The sequence below is a fragment of the Peromyscus maniculatus genome, chromosome 9 (genome assembly GCF_049852395.1).
Source record: "Peromyscus maniculatus bairdii isolate BWxNUB_F1_BW_parent chromosome 9, HU_Pman_BW_mat_3.1, whole genome shotgun sequence".
Lineage (NCBI taxonomy): Eukaryota > Metazoa > Chordata > Mammalia > Rodentia > Cricetidae > Peromyscus > Peromyscus maniculatus.
In genome coordinates, this window is record NC_134860.1 from 8,509,068 (window position 1) to 8,518,375 (window position 9,308).

Sequence of the window (9,308 nt, forward strand, 5' to 3'; positions counted from 1 at the left end):
CTAGAGTACCAGGATGTAGATTCCCAGCTGTAGGCCTAAGGATAACACAGCTCTTTTTGTTTATTGCCAGAGACCATGCAGTGACAATATTCTCAGACACATGTCTCAACAAATACTGCTCTAGCATGACAGGCTCCATCTTGTGTATTACCTGGGTGCAAGGTGCCTTCTGGGGAGGAGGCCTGATCTTTTTACATGACCTTATTCAGCTGTCTAGTTTTCAAAGTTGTATTAAGTCTATGTATAAAAATGAGGTGGTCTTTTTAAAATTATTTTTAATTAATTTTACATACCAACCACAGATCCCCCTTTCTTCCCTCTTCTCACTCCCCACTCACCTTCTCCCCCGACCCTTCATCCCCTCCAACAAAAGGGTAAATTCTCCCATGGTAGGACAGTTAAGCCTGATACAGTCTGTTGAGGCAGGACCAAGCCCCTCCCCACTATATCAAGCAAGAGCAAGGTGTCCAACCATAGGTAATGGGATCCAGAAAGACAGCTCATGCACCAGGAATAGATCCTGATCACACTGCCAGGGGCCCCTCAAACACAACCAGCTCCACAACTGTCTCCCATATGCAGAAGGTCAGAAATGTCAGTCTAAATTTCCTGAGTTCCTTTGGGCTTGGCTCAGTTGTTTCTGTAGATTTCCCCATCATGATCTTTACCACCCTTGCTCATGTAATCCCTCTAAAAATGACAAGAAGGAACACAGCTTAGAATTTTAAGGTTTTCTCTATCAAACCTGTGATAGCATTGTACAACATGGAGAGGAAAATAAAATAATATCAATTAAAATCAAAAATAAGGACAGGTTGTGTGATGGTGCATGTCTTTAATTCAAGCTCTTTGGGAGCACAGGCAGGAAATCTCTGGCCTCTTGTAGCCATCCTAGAATATGGATCAAGTCAGCCAGAGATGCATATTGTAACTCTGCCTAGAAAGAAATAAACAGAAATTGGACAAGAAAAAAATGAGGTAGTTGATGAGAAACTCATCATGAACAGTTTGTATATCTCCACTGTGCTATTATATATGACTTTAATATACTACTCCTTTTGTTTAAATGGTGTCTCTATACTGTAGGAAAAAGTCCTGTTCTTTCTCATTAGAGCACAGTACATACAGTACTCATACCAACATCTCATACTTGTTGAGAGCAGAAAATAATTCAAGGCCCAGCTATTGTGTGACACTTATTCCTTAGGGGTATATACAATGACTGCTGCCAAAGATCAGTGTTGACTGTCCAGCACAATTTAGTTTTTGTGATATCACTGAATGACTGGTGACATGGTGGATCCCCACCAGGACTCTGCCCTTACTAACTTCCTCCTCTAGGTCTGAAAATCTCCAACATGAGCTGGAACAATCCACAGCTCAGGATGAGAGCCTCCTGACCACAGAGCTGCTGCAGCAGGAGCACTAAATGTCATAAGTAAGTGAGCCACCATGACATCCCATCCCCAGCAACATGGCATTTGTGGGGTGGAGTTCTTCCTTGATTCTGCTTTCCTATGTATGAATAGGCCTTGAATTTATCTAGCTAGTGACCCAGCAAGGCTGTTTTAGGATCTGATTGCCTTTTCTTCTCTCACAGCACCCTTTATGAGAACTGAGGAGGCTGAAGGAATCCATAGTCAACTAGAAACACTGACATTCTCCACTCTGTGATCAAGGCCTCCTCAGAACAAGACATGTACTACTAGTTGTGAAATCACCAGTGAGGCAAATATCATCTGCCCTGAGGTCGTCCATCCATAATCTCATCCATGTGTCTGTGGACTCACTAGTTATGGAATAAAGAACCCATCAAGAAGATGCTAGAGATTCAAAAAAATAAACACCAAGAGTTATGCAGAAAAAGCTGACATCTACCAGCAAGTGTTCCCAGTGAGGGCCACAACAACAAGGAGAGAGAATATGATTCCACTCATAGTTACTCTGAAAGTTTATTGCTACAAACTTTTGGTAGCTGACTGAGTCCTGAGCCCTTCATATGTGGAGGGAGATATGTCAACAGAGACTGTGTTGATGTCATGCTGCTATCTAGATAGACCACACAAAGGAAGCATCATATTCTTACTCCAGTCCGGTGCTGGACATACTAAATTTCATGTACATGTGATGGTGAAGAGAATTGTTCTGAGAGATGATTTAGGATGGAAGTCACCATGAGCTTTTATGTCTTTTGGTAAGAGATGCTCCCTGTGTCATTTTTTACTCTTGAATGGGCACACAGACACATGTTGGCAGACAGAATCATATAGTGGCAACATGGCATAAGATCAACTTTGGCAAGGACTTAACCTAGAAGCCCCAAAGTGGCATGACTGCACTTGTCTGGAGGAGGTTATTTCAGTGCAGGGTTCTCTTTCAACTTGTGTACAAAGCCAGCCACAGAGCGTAGGACATCTGCATGAAGAAAAAACTTCTTATGTAAATAGTTTTGGTTTGTTTGGGGGTTTTCATGAATTTAGGTTTTGTTGTTCTTTGTTTTGTTTTGCTGTTTTTTTATTTTTTGGTTCTTTGTTCTTTCTTTGATTTTATATTTTGCTAAAGCTATACACTGGATATACTAAGCACCCCTTTAAGGCTCTATTCAGTCAAATTTCTGTAATTTCACAAATAAAAAATAATTTCCAACTCTTCATACTTTTTTTTAAATTTTTTATTGAAGTTACTTACCAACCACATATCCACCTCCCATCGTTTTTCCCTCTCCAGCCTCCCACATTCCCCCCACTCCTCCTGCCCTCCTCCAACAGGGTAAGTTCTCCCATGGTGGGCAGAAAAGCCTGGTACATTCTCTTCATTCTGAAAGTACTTTGTAGTCAGGTGTGGTGTCATACTCCTGTAACATTAGAACTCAACAGACAGAGGTGGATTTCTACAAGGCCCAGGAAGCTTAGGCTACATTGTGAGTTCTCAGCTATACAGGGTTACAAACCAAGATGGCATCTTGGGTGTGAATCGCATGGCCTACTCCATGAATATCCACTTCATGATGGAAAAAGATCCATATTAAACACCTGACTTCACATGTCTAGCAACTTCAAAAAACAGAGAATAGATACACACATGTTCGTGACATGATCATTCATATCAGATTTTTCAGAAATACACCTATGTTTTCTAATGCATCTCAGGAAGTGAGAACATTTGTTACAGGAGTATAGAAGAAATGAGGAAACCTATAGCCGTCTGCCTTTCTTTTCCTGAAATACAGCACCAGTGACAGTGGCAATGCAGGGGTAGTAACCCTCTAAGACGTATTGAGATGTGGTCTTTTTAATGTGCTGTTGCCTTGACCATTCATTTTGCATGGAATTTTTTGAGATTCATTTACTTATATTTATGAATATGGGTATTTTGCCTGTTTTCTATGCACCACAAGCAATCAGTTTGCACTGAAGCCAGAAAGGGCAATAGATTCCACATGGAACTGGAGTCACAGAAGATTGTTAGCTGAAATCTGGGTCCTCTGGGAGAGCTACACATCCTCTTAAAGGATGAGTGATCTCTCCAGCCCATGCACTTGACTTTTGTCCTTCCAGCCTCTCTAGTGTATTAGTTGGACTGGATTACACCTAACTGAAGAGAGATATTTCTGGAGAATTGTAGGGACAGGACCATGAGGTAGGCATGGGAGATTACTTGGGATGCCAGGCATTCAAGCAGAGTGCTCCCTGGTTCAGGATCATCGCTCAGCATCTCTTAAGTCAGAGAGCAGTTATGTCTCCTCTCATTTAGATGACAATGCAGAGTAGGCCCATCAGATGAAATGCAGACTTTTAAGACCCGCCTGGGAATGGAGATGAGATAAGATATACCTGTGATGCACCAGCTAAGCAGTGTTAAGTGGAAACTTCACATTTGTCTGGGTGGATGGTATCTGCAGCAAAAGCCACATGCCTCTTGCGGAGAGTGTGTCTCTGCAAGGCTTGAAAGGGAGAGGGATGGTTGATGCTACTCTTTCACCACAGCAGAGGTCACAATGTATTGAGGAAAGGTTTCTTTCAGATGTGGGCTTTATTCTTCTGAAGTTCTCCTGGAATGGATCTGACCTGAGACTCACAGTAAGTCAGAGAGTTAATATGGGAAGCAATTATCCTTGTAAATTCCAGTCTGTTTCTCTCAAACCATAGCTTTTAAGATCTCTAAAGCCAGAGAAGTAGGTGGTTTGTTTCAGTTCCTCCCTTTCATTTGTCACTTTCTCATTTTTCACTGACTCTGACATAATACCTGTAGACACACTGGAACCAGCTAAGACTTCATTCATCCTACACTACCAATCACCAACTTGTGTCTCTCTGTCCATCTTTCCATTATTGGGAAGGAGCCTATGTTGAGTCATGCCTTACTTCCATGTGAATACTCAGCATAGCTTTGGTTCTTTTGATAAATGCTACCAGATAGATTAGCACAGTTTCTTCTCCTTGCATTTGTGCAGATAGATAACAGTTTCCTATCAATCTTTCTCAGACTAAACTGTGTAGAGTGTGTAATGTGGACTGGGGTGCTTCTTCTATCTCAGATAAGCATGGCTAGTCTTCAAAACATTCTGTCAGCTACTCACATGCCATTCTTATGAGGGTTAAATTGACAGTTAAAGCTCCTCTGGATGTCTGCCCTGTAGTAGTTGTTGCAAATGAATGGAGTTACAAGCCAGGAATATAACTCAGAGACAGAATACTTCCTTAGCATGTGCAATGTGTTAGGTTCAAAATTAGTACATTATGGATGACGGAGATGGAAAATTAACCCTGTTATATCCTATGAAGTGAAATACAGTAAACTGTTAGTTATTGTAAAAGCTTTAAAATTCTCCCAACTCCATTTCTTGGCCTTTGTTAACTGTGGCAAACATTGATTTTGAGGATAAATATTTCCAAAGTAGGATAGATATACACAGAGACCATATACAGAGATATGTAGCTTATTAAAATCTGTGGCTTTGATGATGGACTGGAAAATGTCTTAAGCAGGTAAAGGTAATACAGACAAGCCTGGAGACATGCATTTATATCCCTGGGACCACCTTATTGATAGAAAGAATTAAAAAAAAATCTGCCAGAAATTGTTCTCTGAGTTGCATGTAGTTGGGGGTGCCAGGTCTTGACCCACTGAAACTAAGACAACTGTCTTCCCATTTCTCATTTATGCTAGAATATCTCCATCTGATGCACTTATATCAATATATTGCCACGTGTTCTAGTGATTTTGGACTTTTTCTTATTTTAGTTTGGCAACAAAGAACCATGGAAATAAAGAAGACCAATATCAAATCATTATGAGAAAAACAGATTAAGAGAATGTGGTCATCTTGAATTTGTAGATTTGCTAACTTTTGTTATTCCCCAAATGCCCCAACACATCTTCTAGAGATGTCTGGCTAACACTTACTTATTGTCTCTTATTCTCTCCAAGAGCTCATACATTGTTGTGAATGTCAAGACAGTCTCTATGGCTTGCCCATGCCTCACTGGCACTGACAGACTTTTCTAATGAGGATGACATGTTCTGAATGATTCAAATTTGGTCCAGGTCACTATCATTGCCTTCTGCTGTGGGATGGTCTGTATGTCAAATCTGTTGCTCTGATTGGTCAATAAATAAAACACTGATTGGCCAGTGGCCAGGCAGGAGGAAGTATAGGCAGGACAAGGAGGAGAAGATTTCTGGGAAGTGGAAGGCTGAGTCAGAGAAACTACCAGCCGACACCATGACAAGCCGCATGTGAAGACGCTGGTAAGCCACAAGCCACGTGGCAAGGTATAGATTTATGGAAATGGATTAATTTAAGCTATAAAAACAGTTAGCAAGAAGCCTGCCACGACCATACAGTTTGTAAGCAATATAAGTCTCTGTGTTTACTTGGTTGGGTCTGAGTGGCTGTGGGACTGGCGGGTGACAAAGATTTGTCCTGACTGTGGGCAAGGCAGGAAAACTAGCTACAGCCTTCTGTTGTCATCCACATTCCTCTTAGCTGTGAGCAGTCTATACTCCACCCAGAGCCCAGGAATTCACAGAATCAGCACTCCTGAGTATGACCCTGGGATGAACATGGTGAGAGTAGAGAACTAATGGCTGCAAGTTGTCCATTGACCTACAACCATGCTCTGCGCATGTGTGCAAACACATATATAAATATACAGATGAGTAAATGTAATAAAGTTTTGAGAACAGAATTCCATACCAGGCAACTCTCAACCTTGTCTTGTCAAGTGACACAGACATTTATGGAGAAATGATGAAGAAAAACCATGTTTCTGTCGAGATTTTTAAACAAATGTTGGATGAAAGAACATGAGGCAGCCAGAATGATGCTGGGGGGGACCACAAAGGCTTTGGATGTTCTGGAAGGTTTGTTTCACATAGAGCAAGGATGAAGATTTGGATCTGTGCGTGACAATGAGCACACACACACACACACACACACACACACACACACACACACATCTCTGATGTTTTCTAAATCTATAGAGACCCTCAGTGAGGAAACATTGACAATGTTGTGACAGTAGAGGGGAGACAACGTCCTTCCCCCTTCCTTTCCTGCTGTCTCTGTCACATTCCACTACCATTTAGCACTTACTGCATTCTATTTGTATTATTGTTAGCTGTCAACAATCTGTCTTTTTCTTCCCTTTATAGTTTCATTCAGCTGACAATTATGGGAGGTTATAAGTGTCAGCAGGCACTAAGGGGTAACACTGAAGAGAACATCCAATAAAGATGAGTTACCAAGCATGGTGGTGTGGTGACATGCCACTGATCCCAGCACCAGGGAAGTACTGACAGAACAATCAGGAGTCTGAGACAAGCTTGGGCTACAAGAGACCCTCCCTAAGACAATAACATAAATAAAAATGAAGAACAGCCTGTCTTCACAGTTGAGAGAGAGCTGATGGAACAATATGTGGAAACATGGCCTGACTTGGCCCTGTGTGCTCTCGGGTTCTGTCTCCCAGAACACGTAGCAGTTGGGGAGCTGAAGCCTCTTATTTGATAGACCAGCCTGGATTTCCTGCAGCAGGCAGAACCCTTCCTAGGCACCCAGCAGAGCCAAGGCCTTGGAAACAATTACTGGGCCTCTGGGCAAAAAAGCCTTAGGTATATGCTGGAGATGTCTTTCTGTATGCTGTAAATGTGATTTGGTTGATAAATAAAATGCTTATTGGTCAGTAGCCAAGCAGGAGGTATAGTATAGGCGGGACAAAGAAAGAGCAGCATTCTGGGAACAGGAAGGATGAGTCAGGAGATGCTGCCAGCCACCACTGTGAGAAGCAAGATGTGAAGGCAGAACTGAGAAAAGGTACCAAGCCATGTGGGTAAACATAAATAATAATTATGGGTTAATTTAAGTGTAAGAGCTAGTCAGTAATAAACTTGAGCTAATGGCCATACAGTTCGTAAATAATGTAAGCCTCTGTGTGTTTACTTGGGTCCCAGTGGCTGTGGGACTGGCAGATGAGAGAGATTTGTCCTGACCTCTGGCAGGCTGGGACATAGGAAATCTTCAGCTACAGGTATAAGCTAGGGATACTCTTCTAGCTTACATGCAGTCATAAGCAACTGGACACTTCCTAGAGGGACTTCATGGGGTCCTGGTTCAATGGAATCCTACTGATAAATTGAACAGTGTGCAGAGAAGGCTTATTATCTATTAGCCTGGCCATAGATTCTAGGTCAAAGCCCAGGAATTTGCATGTCAACAAGACCCTCTGTGGCAGTGGTTATCAACTTTCATAATGCTGTGACAGTCTTTCATAGATGTCACTACAGGAGAGACAAGTTGCCTGCTTGAATAAAGGAAGCTTAGAGATCAGGTACAGTTCACAGTCCTTGAAACCAGAGAACTCTAATGACATGGGATGATAGCACTGTTTTCCCAAGCAACTGCTGTTAGATTGTTGTTGGAAAGTTCCCAGGGTCACTCATGTCTGTGTGTACGTGCCTGCTCTGAGCCGTCTTCCTTCTCATCATTGGAATAAACTCAAATAGCGAAAATTTCCCATAACTCTCAAGAGATTGTTTTTCTGGCCAATTTGTAGAGAGGAGTGCCAGGACCAAGACTGGTTGAGACCTCTGGAGAAGCTTGACTGTAGGGTAAAAGGGTCAGCCAAAAAAAACCCACCCTGGCCCTAAAACCAGAGCCAGTGAAAGAAACACACCCTAGCCCTGAAACCCAAGCCAGTGAAAGAATCACTTTAGTCCTGAAACCAGAACCAAAGAAACACACCCTGACCCTGAAACCACAGCCAAAGAAACACACTTTCTCCCTGGAACCAGAGCCAGTCAAAGAAATACACCCTGGCCCTGAAATTAGAGCCAAAGTCTAAAAAGGGTCAGTGAAAGAAACACACTTTGGCCCTGAAACTAGAGACAACTCTGCCCTTGACCAACTAAACCAACCAATCCCTGAGCAGAAAATCTTCTCCCTGAAAAAACTCCATCCTTAAGCCCCTATGTCTGTTCAGTTATCAGCTGACCTTCACGATCCTTGCAGAGGCAGCTCTTCTCCTGGATTCCCCCTTCCCCAATAAATCTCTTTAATAAGAGTTTTGGGTGAAGATCTTTTGATTGCTAGGAAGTTCCCTTGGGAGCAGAGCAGTGCAGAATAAGAAACAGATACTTCTGCTGAAAGCTCCCTTTGCAGGAGTCAGAATTAACAACTTCTGCCAGAGCCTGGGCAGATTGCTATATTTCTGGAGGAGGCGTTCTTTTGCAGGGCGAAGAAGAAGTAACACCTTGGGCCAGAGATGAGAAGAAAAGGATATCTCTGCTGGGACATTCCCATAGAGGAGCAGAACAGCAGAAGAAAATGATATCTCTGCTGGGAAGCTCTCTTTCACTGGAAAAAGCAGAGGAGAACTCATTTGTAATGACTCTCTCTCAGAGGGAAATAGCATTGCCACATCCTATCTGGAGACCATCTTCCACTGCATCCCAGTTTCAATTATACCTTGACTTTCTAACAAGTCAGTATACCTTTCTCCTCACAGCTGCAGGTATCCAGGATTCCTCCCTTCACAGCTGTAGAGCCTGACTACCCTACAATTCAGGATACCTTTCCCTCCAGAGCTGTAACACTTGCAGGTATGGCCTGACTCCCTGACAAGTCAGGATACCATTCTTTCCATTGCTGTAACTCTTGCAGGTATGGTCTGACTTCCTGACAAGTCAGGATACCTTCCCCCCACCCCTCCAGAAACTTTGCAGTTATAGCCTGACTACCCTACAAGTCAGGATTCCCTCCAGAAATGTAACACTTGCAGGTATGGCCTGACTTCCTGACAACTCAG

At 42.6% G+C, this 9,308-nt stretch overlaps 1 protein-coding gene across 6 annotated transcripts in view; it reads left to right on the plus strand.

Annotated features, from left to right (window-relative positions):
- Window positions 1-2,653, plus strand: part of LOC107401192 (disks large homolog 5-like) — a 241,980-nt gene extending 239,327 nt beyond the window's left edge. For 5 of the 6 annotated variants that reach the window (XM_076544333.1, XM_076544331.1, XM_076544330.1 and 2 more), the window contains 2 exons: window positions 1,342-1,438; window positions 1,601-2,653. The gene's annotated coding sequence lies outside the window, so the exon portion shown is untranslated. Of the gene's footprint in view, window positions 1-1,341; window positions 1,443-1,600 lie in introns of all 6 variants that reach the window. The other variant, XM_076544329.1, reaches the window with a different exon arrangement.
- Window positions 2,654-9,308: the final 6,655 nt, after the last annotated feature.